Source organism: Pinus tabuliformis, chromosome 3_1 (genome assembly GCF_031772625.1).
Source record: "Pinus tabuliformis cultivar Carrire ecotype Pingquan chromosome 3_1, CPIR1, whole genome shotgun sequence".
Classification (NCBI taxonomy): Eukaryota; Viridiplantae; Streptophyta; class Pinopsida; order Pinales; family Pinaceae; genus Pinus; species Pinus tabuliformis.
The window spans coordinates 197,175,410-197,190,027 of record NC_142301.1 but is presented as its reverse complement, the minus strand read 5'-3'; positions in this window follow the sequence as shown (position 1 = coordinate 197,190,027).

Below are 14,618 nucleotides of genomic sequence, written 5' to 3'. Positions count from 1 at the left end.
AAAAGATCTATCCTTTTCAATGAAGGATGTAATAGTCTTAGGTTCTTGGTATAGATCTGCATGCTCTGTACTATTAAGCATAGACAAACATCTTCTAATGTGAAATGCTGTAATAGTCTTAGGTTCTTTGTGTGGACCTGCATGTTTTGTATTAACAATCATAAACAAATATCTCCTAATGTGAATATTAATAATGGACAAACATTTTCTAATGTGAAATGCTTGAACTAGGGAAATAACACTTTATCTTGTTAAAGATATATTTGAAGCAGAAGCACTAGTGCAAACGATATCATGAGAAACAAGCATGTGGAGGTTAAAGAGATTTGAAGCAGAAGCACTACTGTAAATGATATCATGAGAAACATGCATGTGCAGGTGAGTAAAGTTCTTCATCAAAGCAACATGAGCATTTGAAAGTAGGAGTTGTTAAATGTTCTATGTTTTTGTCTTTTCCTTTTTTGATATATTTTTTGAATGGGATGCATCCAAGCATTGAAATTTCAGAAGTTGGGTTTATTGTGCATATGAAATGGCATGTGTTCATGCTTTTGAAATTTTACTCAGAGAAAAGAAAAGATGGATTTGGTATTGCATATGAATGAGATGTATTCTTCATATATGCTTGGCCATCTATAGAGGTTTCTTGATTTTGGGTAATTAACTTAACCTCTTGATTTTGGGTAATTAACTTACTTTAAAATGAAATAAGACATTCAATGTGTTCATGAAAAGTAATTGTACAATGATCCAGTCCAAGAAATCAAGGTTTTCCACAAACCAATCAACTCTTCTAAAAAAAATTTAACACTTCCAATTTAATAATCCTATCCTCTCTTTGTACCTTTTGGGACAATTTCTAGTTAATAATAGAGTACACAAACATCAATTCTTGTCATTATTACACAATAAGAGAGGATACATTTCAACCAATCATATTTAAGATAAATATAAATAAATTTTATTTAAAAATAATATATTTAATTTTATAATATTAAATTTTAAATAAATTTTAAATTTTTTAGTAAAAAAATAATAATAACCAATAAAAAAATGAATAGCTACAAATATAAAAATATGATTATGCACCTGGATCCTATGAACAGTAAATAGATATTATTAATGGAAATAACTAACACTAAATTGGTACATTGAACCATATTTAGAATTTCATTTCACACTCTATTCTTTCATATAATTTTCACAATGTTCTTGCGAGTTATATTTAGAATTTCGTTTCACACTTTATTCTTTCATATAATTTTCACAATGGTCCTGTGAGTTACGTTCCGTTTAAAGAACATTTAGTTTAAATATCTACCAAAACAAAAATATTTTAATATAATAAAGTTTTCATAATTAAATCGATCGTATATGTAAGATTACACAGACCACATACATCATTGATTACAACGTTAAGGATTAAAAATAAGTTTGTTATTATTTTTGGGTGGTGTGTTTTTATTATACCTATGGAATTTTATCATTTTATAATAATTTCTTTCCTAACATATTGTATAATTTTAATAAGTTTTGAGGGTTGGTTTAATTGATAAAGGTTTTTTGGTTAATATTATTTTGTTAATGAAAAGTGATATGGTCAATTTTTCTCAACATTCTTGGGGTTAGGATGTATGGACTTTAATAATTAAAGTGTTTATATAAATTAAATGATTGGTAAACATAGATAGACATACTTTATAATAAGTTTCACAAATTCTCACAATGTCAAAATTAAAAAATTCATAAAAATTAATTAAATTATAACTTTATTTTAAATTATTATTAATTATAAAAAACAATTAATATAAACGTTAAATACGCGCACACACACACACACACACACACACATATATATATAAATGTAGCAATATTCTTAATCTATATATACACTTCGTTACAATATCATGCTTTATCAACACCACATGCCCAAAAAACCATAACTCATTTCATAGAACACTTATTCATATGACATTTTTATTTCTAATTAATCCATAACTCAATTCATATGAAACTTATTCACATGACATTTTAATGGCATATTTTGGAAGCCTTATTCTAAAAAAAGACACCCTATCAGATATATATATATATATATATATATATATATATATATATATATATATATTCTATTGATTTGTTAACAAGCCATATATCAAACTATTCTCCACCTTGAACCAGACCATGGATGCAATAATAAGTCTTTTGTCCATAAATAAATACCAAGGATACAAAATTTGTTACTATAGAGAGTGTTTCCATGAGTACATATATATATGCAAAAAAGGAGAACATGGTAGCAAAACCAAAATGACAAAGATACTACCAATGAGCAAGTTGTCTTGAGTCCCCGATAGGGGTGCTTTCACAACAACGTTTTCGTGATGAGGGATGTAACGAAAGTTCTGGTCGACAATTGGTTTACGAGTATAATGGCTCTTCGATGAAGTTTTAACAACGACATTATAATTATTGACATGCGCACAATCCATTTACTGAATAGGGTGGTGGTAACTCCCCCTGTCAGATACAAGGTGAGATGATAGAGAAAACTCAACTACAAGAATGTTCAATTCTCTGTCTAGAACAAGTTCTGACATGTGATTGGAATATCTTCTTGGCTATTGATGCCCATTGCTAAGAAGCGATCCATCCAAGATGAATCTTTGTTCTTGTAGGACGTTTGTTTCTGAAGCATCTATGTGAAGAATGGGTGGTTTTATGACAGTGCTTACATGGATGAAGATCAAAACAATGATCTTTCAAATGGCCAACTCGGTCACAGTGTTAGCATTTCACAATCTGTTGTTGTTGCTGTGGAAGGGGCAAAATCTGGAACAACTGGAGATGAACTGTCATGAAGTGCAGGTGAACTGTCATGAATGAATCCAACACTTTGAAATTGGATTGGTTTGGAGTACTCTGGAATATGAAAGGACAAGTCCTCCTCATATCCAAGACGAGTTTTGTGCTTGTTATGGACAAGCTGTTCCCAAGGTCTGATGATGGGCTTGGGAAGTGCAGACTGAGTTTCTGCATTTGCATGTACAACTGTTGCTTTATTGGGTACTAAATCTGAACCAACTATAACATTATTGACTTGCTTCTGATGGGTTGCAGTCTCAATGTTCCAAACAGAAACATGTTCAGAATGACTCCTCTGTTTTAATTCTTCTTGCTGTAGCTGAGATTCGAGCTGCAAAAATTTAATTTTCTCTTGTGCATTTTGTAGACAGACCTATATGTCTGTGAGAGAAACTTTGCTGACTTTTAATGTATCATGAGTAGTAGACAATATGAGAGTTTTGAGGAACTCTAATACTTCATTGATTCTGGCCATTTTTTCTTTAATGTCAGAATTACACCTTAAAAACTGATCACAACTACTACTTCAATGCAGAAAAGTAATACCCATTCTCAGTACATAGCAATATCCTTTATAAATGTGCAGCAAATGATCAGTGTGCAACCAACAAGCACCAATTACAATCCATATAAAAATAAGAGTTTACTCATGACCAGCTCTATGTTCTAACAATACAACCAACTAAACTTTTCTCCACAAAAGACTACTTTTATTTGTCAAAACAATCATTGCCTTTATACAGCCCACCAAACTCTTATGCAACAATTGAATCAAGGAATCAATGCATATATATGTAGACAAAAAATGAATTTTAAATACAATGTCACACTGGGGTAGCAACAACTGCAAACTTGCTTGGATCCTTCAAATACTCCTTCACTTTCAAAGCAGAAATGATGGCTATCTAAACTTCAACAACTATAGCACTATGTCATGGACAATACTTGAATGCTCATATATAAATGCTTTGACTAGGGTACAAACAAATATTCTCTGATCTGGCCACTTTCTTCAAAGAAAACAATAGTCCACTATAAGAAACCCAACCGGAATAACTAAGAGAAAACCACAAAGAGTCCTGAGTTTGTATGGTTTGGTCCACTGTAGTATTTTAACAAACAGTCTGTGTATCAAATGCTGTAGGTGCATTCCTTGTTGCTGGCTCAAGTAAATACATAATATGCTTGGGACAAATACTTGTGGAAGAACTTCAAAATATTAATTTGATATCAACTTTAGACCCAGCAAGCATAAATAATACTAATAACAAGTGTAGCAACCACAAAGTTCTTCACTCTTCACTAAAATACACGTTCAGAATTTACACAATGATGTTGTAGATGTTAGCAGCGATTTGATACCACGAGCAAGAACTACTAATGCTCAAATCAACACAGGGTTTGAATTTACAAATCACCAAGGCAACGAATAGGGGCAGCATTCCAATGGACCATCTAGCACAACTCTTGAAGATTGTGAACATATTCTACACATTTTTTTTATTAAATATGATCAGATATCTCATTAACTCACAAACAGAATTTACAATACACAGAGATAAAGGAACCTGGGATTATCTTCAGTAAGGAGGCTTTGATATATCATCCATACAAATAAGATTTTCCAGCAAGGCACTCTTCAAAAGAATAGACTCCAAATATTTGCATACTCATCTTCCTTTTTCCATAGTGAATGTACAGTGTTTTCTTGACAAGTAGCTACAGTAGTGAGTCTCAAATCTGATACATATAGGCTCAGTAAATTCCATAGTTCATACAACGGTCAGCTACAACCCAAATACTTAGGAACTCATCCCCCAAGACTCACTGAATGTGAAGGAAGATTATAAGGAATGCTCAGCCCACGTACAAGGGTGTAAATTTGTTTGGGGAGAAGTCCACGGCCCACTAAAATCTTCTGAACTTGACCCACATAAATTGATCCTCCATTTGATAATAAAGACCCTATCCTCTAACACCAAACTAATCCTCCAAGAGCGACAGAACTTCAGTCAATGTGCAGGGCTCTCTGACAGTGGAAAACTCGACCCTTTGGTAAGTAGAACTCAGACCATAGAAAATGACGGCACCAATGGAATAGAGGGCGACCTTCTTGGACTGGAAAATTTGAGCCAATAAATTACAGGAATACTCTGCCTCTCTGGTGAAGGAAAAATCAGCTTCTTCCTTGACACAGTAATTTCTGAAGATGCTCACACAATTCGGCCTTCAAAAACATATTTTCCATGTTTCGACCAAACTCAACGTCGTGGAAGTTTTAACGCACAGTCTTTCACACCGGTTTTCAACCACGCAAGCGTACACCATATCACAGTCAAGCCATTCCAACACAGCGACAATCAGCGATTCCAACATAGCTTCATATGTAAAAGATCAATACCAATGACAGTGAAATTTAGTATGGATTGTCTTCAACGCATAGATTATAAAAAAAATAATAGCGGGATAGAGCACAAAATTTAATGACAAGAAACTAGCAGGAGAGTTACCAATGCAGAAAGCTAAATTTGGGAGCGTCAATAATGCAGGAATTGTGGAGGCGTTTTGGCCTGAGTGATTGTACTAACACCGGAAAAATAACGTATACAGTTTTGTTTTGTTTTTTTCTTTTTTTAAGAGAAATATTTCAGTTAATCCTAAAGGGATAGACACAGAGGTCAGATATGTCAGGCCGCAGAAATGCAGAATATGGGCAGAAAATCGTGACTACAATATAGCTAACAGGATTCACTGTGAGGTAAATGTAACATTTTTGCAGGAAGGACAGTGCAAAAGGCAGAGAGGATAACTAAAATAGTGCACAATGGCAGAGCACCCAGTGTGAAGAAGACCACCCAACTAATGGTGGAAGAAGGCCACACATCATGGCTCTGATACCATGTTAAACACACATGGGCAGCAATAGAATATAAAGGATTAAACATGAGAGTACATTTTTATTAACAACTGATATACATTTATAGTACATATTGTGACTGTTGGGTTCCACATCCCAAGGTCTCTTGGACTCCTTTTGTCTATTCGGCTTCCACACTAACCCATTGAGGATTAGGTATTTCGATTTTAAGGAATAGTAAATAAACAAGGTCGTATAGTTAGTGTTCCCTGCTACTTAGTTTAATAAAATATTTTAATGTCATGATGTGTTGTATGTACTGCAAAATATAATAAAATTGTAAAATGAGTTATATGAATCTTTGTTTAGCATTTTTTTATTAATTTTTTAAATATAATTAAACATTTTTTTGGTAAATAAAGTTTATATATATAATTGACATTGAAGAGAATGATAACAAGTTAATAATTATCTATTTAATATTGAATGATGACAACTTTTTTATATAATGAGAGTTGTACAAATTGTACACGTGTTATTTTTACATATTTCAAATTTATATTTTTAAATTTTTTTTTTTGTAAATTAAAAAATAAACCCCATAAAAATTGTTTATTCAATACTTTACACCAATGAAAAATGAAATTTTTGAATTTAATTACAAACCATTTGTGTTTATGGTACATAGTAATTAATATATAATGTTATTTGTCAAATTATTTATATTTATTTTACATAGTAATTAATGATATAGTACACAGTAATTAATAATAGAGTACACAAACGTCAATTCTTGTCATTATTACGCAATAAAAGGGGATACATTTCAACCAATCATATTTAAGATAAATATAAATAAATTTTATTTAAAATAAATATATTTAATTTTATAATATTAAATTTTAAATAAATTTTAATTTTTTTTAGTAAAAAAAATATAATAATAACAAAAAAAATGAATAGCTACAAATATAATAATATGATTATGCACCTGCATTCTATGAATAGTAAATAGATATTATTAATGGAAATAACTAATACTAAATTGGTACAGTGAACCATATTTAGAATTTCATTTCACACTTTATTCTTTCATATAATTTTTCACACTGGTCCTGTGAGTTACGTTCCGTTTAAAGATCATTTGGTTTAAATATTTACCAAAACAAAAATATTTTAATATAATAAAGTTTTCATAATTAAGTCGATCGTATATGTAAGATTACACAGACCACATACATCATTGATTACAACGTTAAGGATTAAAAATAAGTTTGTTATTATTTTTGGGTGGTGTGTTTTTATTATACCTATGGAATTTTATCATTTTATAATAATTTCTTTTATAAGATAGTGTATAATTTTTAATAAGTTTTGAGGGTGGGTTGAATTGATAAAGGTTTTTTTTTTAATATTATTTTGTTAATGAAAAGTGATATGGTCAATTTTTCTTAACATTCTTGGGTTAGGATGTATTGGCTTTAATAATTAAAGTAGTTATATAAATTAAATGATTGGTAAATATAGATAGACATATTTCATAATAAGCTTCACAAATTTTCACAATGCCAAAATTAAAAAATTCATAAAAATTAATTAAATTATAACTTTATTTTAAATTATTATTAACTATAAAGAACAATTAATATAAACGTTAAATACATATACACACACATATATAAACATGTAGCAATATTCTTAATCTATAAATAAACTTTGTTACAATATCACGCTTTATCAACACCACATGCCCAAAAAACCATAATTCATTTCATAGGACACTTATTCATATGACATTTTTATTTCTAATTAATCCATAACTCAATTCAGATGAAACTTATTCATATGACATTTTAATGGCATATTTTGGAAGCCCTATTCTAAAAAAAGACACCCTATCATATATATATATATATATTCTATTGATTTGTTAACAAGCCATATATCAAACTATTCTCCACCTTGAACCAGACCATGGATGCAATAATAAGTCTTTTGTCCATAAATAATACTAAGGATACAAAATTTGTTACTATAGAGATTGTTTCCATGAGCACGTATATATGCAAAAAAGGAGAACATGGTAGCAAAACCAAAATGACAAAGATACTACCAATGAGCAAGTTGTCTTGAGTCCCCGATAGGGGTGCTTTCACAACAATGTTTTCATGATGAGGGATATAACGAAAGTTCTGGTCGACAATTGGTTTACCAGTATAATGGCTCTTCGGTGAAGTTTTAACGATGACATCATAATTATTGACATGCGCACAATCCATTTACGGAATAGGGTGGCGGCCCTCAGTGGCAAAGCTATGCTCTACACCTGGCATCACATGCCCTTTGCATGGCAAGTTTCGTATCCCAAGACCTTTCACACTTGGCCAAGTCTTAAATGTGATTAGGTGGGAGGTAATGTCTTTGCGTACATTAAGCTCCCCTATTTCAAAATTCCTTCTGCCCACTCTCAGTTGGGTTTCCCCTCTTGTAGCAGATTGGTTGTGAGCAAAGTCATCTATGATAGTTGAGGTAAGCTCATTTATGAGCAAATCATGCTCAAACGTATTGGAAGGATAAAGTACTGGCTTATACACTACATGTGGCTCGCTATGAAGAGTGTCCTTACGCTTTACTTCATTCTACACACTTGGTCTCTCACGTCCTCGGCTCGTTATATTTGCATGGTCATGGACTCAGGGTGGAAAAAGCATTAGGTCAAGGTCGCGGTTTGTGCATTTATGCAACCATCGTTCTATTCAAGCTTGTGCAGAGGTATATTATTCCTGTATTTCACTCATGTTGTTAATGTATGGTTGTGTTATATCCTTTCAGAGGTTAGGTCATCTCTTAGTCGTTCGGTTTGTAACTGTAACTGCTCATCGTTCCCTGGTTTACAGATCCATCATTTATTATACACAAGGGGCAATGTTCTTTGTTTTGTTCCTTCACAATTTCAGGTTTGGTCTATCGTTTGAACTAGTTGCAATATTATCCTCGACGAATCCTCAAAGTTCAGACCGTGCCGAGATTCCTTAAGCTGTCCAGTGTTGGTTTATGGAGTGTGGTACCTAAGTACCTTCTCCATTTAGTTTTAATAGGGTTTATGTTTTTTTCAATAGTGTTGTTTTGCAAGTCCTTCCAGCTCCTTTAATAACTAGTGCTCATGAAGGTTGGGATTACAGGCAGTTCTCGGTGTGTAAGAGTTGTATATTTTCAATTTTCATTTTTCGTTCACATAACAATACCAATGGTGTAGATTTAGTGTTTTCAGTCCCTTTAATTAGTGAACCCTACTATCAAGTGGTTTTGTCCATTAGATTCGGTCAGTATACCACAATTTCGAGTTGTTTGCATTGCAGGTTGATTTCCTTCATGGCTCCTTGGCAATGCCTTCCTAGTTGTAGAGGTGGCGCTCATAGGTCACCTTCAATGTGGTGATGACATTTTTTCAGTTGGGAATCTGTAGCCAACCTTTTTGAGGCAACTCTTGATCTGGAGGTCCATAAGAAAATTCTCCATCTGGAGGCAAAAGAGTTTGGGGATCGAATCTATTTCTCAGATTCAAAGATAGGAGGTAACAACTTGTTGCAGCCTCAAAATTCTGTTGCCGAAACATGGGGGATAACCACCCGGTCCAGACCTTAAGACAACTCCTTTTCTGTTTAAAGTGGTGGCTCCGACTGGGGATAATGGGACCAGTTTCCCAATATGGGTTTTAAGATGAGAGTGGGTGGTTCATGAATGTTTTGCAACAGAATAATGATAATCTAAGTGACTTATTCTATGATGCAATTTCTCTAACTTAACTTATCCTAATATAAACCCGGGTGTTCTTGTATGGTATGCGATCTACAAAGATATCCTTTTAATATGTGATAATAAATATTGAACACAATTAAATGGAGATGATAACGTAAAAGATAATTCTTTTGACTAAATAGTTAGTCAAAGAAATTTATAAAATATATCGCATGTTTAATGAGTTATATATGAAAATAAAAACCTCAGTTATGGAATCAATACAAAAGTGCAATCAATGCTTCACAGAAATAGTAAATCTCACATATAGTTCATGAAAAGAAAGTTTTGCCACTAATGAAATGTAGACAAAATTATGCATACACAATAATAGTACTAGATGCATGAAGTCCTTCTCATTTGACAAATGACATATACCAAATTCTTCCTTCAAATCAAATTGTCTCCCAAGAATACAAAAGTGCATCAACAAAGGAAAGTAGTCTGATATCTAAAAGAAAAGATCATGTTCCATCATTTCACCAAAGCATTCACAAACTTACAATAGTGCATTCTTTGGAAATTTTTTTGATAAAATTATGGACCCTTCTCTAAATGCATGAGAAGGGTATCAATATTATTCTAACTGTGCAAATATAGATTATACAAAATTTGAGGAGGTTTCAAACAACCTTCCTCCTACATAGGTAACTAACTCCAAAAATAAATAAAGATCAACTAAACAGAACTAAGAGGATGACTTGATGTTTTCCAACTTGTCCTTTAAATCACTAATATCAATCATCGATTGAATTTGAGGAGGTGGCCTGAAATGGGATTTGAGTTGTCCTGTAAAGATTGCATCGGCAAGAGGTGGCAACATCCCTTGAGTTGCATGAAGAGAACAATTGAGGGTCATAATCTGGCTCTGTGGCTTGACCAGATATTTCCAATACGACTCCCAGTCGGTCATAATCAGTTTTGTAATTGCATCTCTTTCATTCCCTACTTTTTCTTGCAAACCTTTACTCAAAGCGATTATGTCAGGCATTTCTTTCCCATTACCCTTCTTCATGAGATTGGTAGCGAACATGGTATGATTTACTGCCTTGATGATGTTCGTCGATACTCCAACTGCCATCGTGACTGCCAGCTCGGCCTGTTTTATCCTAGTATCCCAACCAGTAAAGAGGATGGCTTTGTGAGTTTCCTCAATCTCGGGTGGATTAGCATTCTTTCCCTCTTCTGATTCCTACCATTCAATGAAATTGAAGATTTTGGTGTTTAAATCGTTAAACTCTTTTCTTCGGTCAATGGCTTTGTCTGTGAGCTGGTCACTAGTAGTGAAGTAGGGAGTGGTGTGACAACATTTGGCAGAAATACTCTTACTACTTAACTAGAAGAGAGTTCAGTTCTAGAGCCTCCTTAACGAACTCCTCAGTAGTGGGAACATTTGTGTACCTTTCCATAGATTGCTGCAATTTCTGGAGCTGCATGTTTTTGGCCGATAAGTCGGATTCAAGGCTTATTTTTAAGACTTCCATGTCCTACTGCAACTGTGTGAGCTGCTTGGCTACCTGTTTGTTTGCGCTTGCTTTTTCTGTTTCGAGCTCTTGTTCAAGCTGCACGATTCTTTCCTCCTTTTCCTTTAGCAGAGTAGAGACCTCAGTAGCCTTGTCCATAGTGGGCAACACGTATGCTCCTGTGAACTATGACAGTCTAGTCAAGTTCTCAGTCAGATTGAAAGGCATGTCCTTCCAAACAACGTCCATCGGCTCATCTCTAGGTGAGAATTCGAATGCATCTACCCTTCTCCTTTTCCTTTGCCTTTTGACTACAACCTTGTGGAGAGGGTTCTAGAATACATCAAGTGGAGGTATCTCTGTCACTTTCAAAATAATTTTTGATGTGGGTAGAGCAGGGATAATTTCAGCATGATGGGATGTTCTTGTTTCTTGATCCATAGGTATATATTGTTCGCCAACAGACTTGGGCTCTATATCTTGATGAATTTTCAAAGGAGTTTTGAATTCCTCTGTTTCTTGGGTATTTAGGGATTTGGGAGGGTCTTGAAATTTCTGATTGAATTGATCCCATTCCTTCTCCAAACTAGTGCCTTGGTCTTCTGAACTTGTCTCTGTGGTCGGGGTGTCCATTACCTGTTTTTCAGCTGGCTTCCTTATGGACTTAGCCATATTTTCTGCATCCTAGACTTTCCCTATGTCTGGTGTATTCTCAGTGTTTACTTAAGAGTCCTTTTGAGAGCTAGGCACTGTGCTATCGACAATGTTAGTTGGGGTAAGCTTATCCTTGGGCTTTAATAGATGCATTGGAATGACCTAGAGCCTCTCATTCTTGAATTCCTGAAATCTTTGAAAATCTTTGGGTTTCAGCTTGGCCTTTGCCCATTCAAGTGCTTGCTTGAAAGAAACTGTTGACTGTAAAAAGTCCTCAAAGTAATTATCTCCATGATCGTATGCCTTGAGCTTTAGTCCTTGTCGTGGCGGAAAAAGTCGTTTGTGCGGATACAACTGACCTCCCTAGGAGTCTAAACTCTCTAGCGACAAACAAGACAAAATGGAGTGATCTTTCTCTAAATATACCTTTTAAAACATGAAAACTACAAGTGTTTAGGCTTACCTTATTCCAAAACGCCGTTGTTGTAGTCCGTCCTTGCCGATCCGGATGAGCTCCTCCTTCACATCAATTCCTGCAACCACAAACAATCAAACAATTACCAAGCACTTGCATTTCATATAATAAAACATATATTCAACATGCAGACCAAGGAACACATGAAATAACTCATTAACACAAGCTATTGAGAAAAATAAACCAGTTTGTATTAATAACGAAACAAAGAAACTCTTACAACCTGGCCTTGGTGTTGTGCAAGTTCCTCCCAGGGTCCATCAAGGGTTTTACTCTACTTTGACAAAGCTCACCCACTTCCAAGTAGAATCAAGCAAAGACAATCTCTCCTCACAAGGTTCTAAATGGGAGTCCTAATTCCTGCAACATTTACCCAAAGAAAATTTATAGCTTCAACCTCCCCTCCCTCTGGCTCAATACCTTTATTTATAGTGCTGTAAAGAGGTTATTCAGGTCCACCATCAATGGGATAATCCCCCTCTTTGGGTGGGATAGCTCCCTTATTGATGGGATAAGTTCCTCCTTAATAGGGATACATGAACCAACTGGAGGCGCATCCATTTCATCAAACCGACCTCTAGAAAGTTCTAGAAGTAACCACAAGTAACTTTTTTAAGATGAAACTTGCGCATTTTGCCTTTTACAGAAGGACGCACCTGTCCCTTAACATACACAGCGTCCAAGGACGCAGTCTTTGTGAACATTGTGAGCGTCCCCGCAGGTAAGGCTAGAGAGAACCTGCGACCCCAGAGATAAACACATTTTTTACAAGACTTTCTCTCTTCTTTGAGTTTGAGATGGATAGCAGAGGCATAAGACTTGCCTAAGAGGGTAGCATGACTGTTGATTTGAGCCATACTAACTGTAAGTAGTCATGGTGACATTTTTTAGTGTAACAGATTGCCCCCTAAAGTGCGAAGCCTGGAATAGATTAGGGTTTTGTAATTCTAGGAAGGGTGAAGCGCTTTATCATTTCAAGAATTGTCTTGTGGATGACCTGGTTGGAACCTGCAATTTTCAACACAAAATACATGTATAAGATTATATCATCACTGAGGTAGGCATTCCCATACTCAGATTCAAAACTTTAACTAATGGACTAACTACTCTGATACAGGAATGATCTTGCAGTACATCATTTTTATAGACTTTTGTAGACACAGTATGGACGCAGCCATCTGTTTATGATTAGTCTACATAGATAATGAATACAAAACTCCTCGCAGCCTGGATGGTAGAAACTAGATCCAGGGTCTTCACTTCTACTTCCCGAATTGGTACGATTCTAGCCATGTGATTAAATGATTTGATGTCGAACATGTTAGAAACCACTTGATTACCAGTCGATGATGTAAACTGTTAACAAGCGTGAGAGAGACCACCAGTAATGTCAATGGTTCTCAAAGTACCAAGCACAACCCGTGAAATGTGAATAGATGTTTTGATGTCGAACACTTCACGGAATCCTTTGATCGAAAGTCAATGATGTAAACTGACGTCAAAGGCGAGAAACCTGCCATTGATGCATGCAGACTTCAAGGTACTGTCGATTCCTAAGTCATCTTTCTAGATAATGTGTCGATGTCGATAGAAAGCGACCCGTTGCAGGCAAGCCCGCAACACGAAATCATTGTTCAAGTTGAAGAAATGTTGCTGTAAGGACTGACTCAGGGATGGTCAAATGGATGACAAGTATTTTGCAGATGAAAGTTTTGCTTGCAGACCTCTTGAACACATAACGACACGACAGATGGCTTGGTGACGAATAACTCAAAGTTAATCCCCGGAACCCGGTTAAAGACTTTCAAAGTGGTTTGATCAACTGTGAGGTAAAAGATTTCCCAACCCAGGTGAATGAAAAGTGTCGTGTTCAAGAGTGGTAATAAAGTTTCTTTTGAGACAAAAGGTAACAAACAGGTTCATTCTTCTCTCTTTTCCCCCACCATTTCTGGCAAGTACCTCTTTATTTTTAACAAGCTTGAGGAGGATAACATATGCTTGATTATAAGCTCATCCTTCGGACGAGTCCAACCTAGTTTAAATTCGAACCCTAGGAAGGAGTGGTTCGTTCCTGTTTGTAATTGAACAGGTCCTCTACTGTAAAAGTTTAACGAGCCCAGTATAGGAGAAACTCGGCGTTTTTCAATTTTAGAGAGTCTGAAAAACAAAAGGAGACTCCACGTTGAACTTTTTCGTATATTTGTGTCCCTCAAGCCCGAAAAAGTATAAAATAATACCTGGGGGAACCGCTTGATCTTGCGACCAAGGAGTACTTTCATAATAGTGTCGTTGACCTGAAAAGTAAAAAGCGATCAAGGACACGTCGTTTTATTTCCTTATCGAGTTTGAAACGACAAAAACCCGGCAATCTTTTCCTGATTTTGCGGTCAGAAAAGAGCTAAAAGGGGACCGTCTTTTAATTCCGTTTTAACGAGTGTAAAAGAAACGCTCGGCGATCTTTTCATGTTTTAGGAGTCAGAAAAGGGCTTAAAAGATGACTCTGATA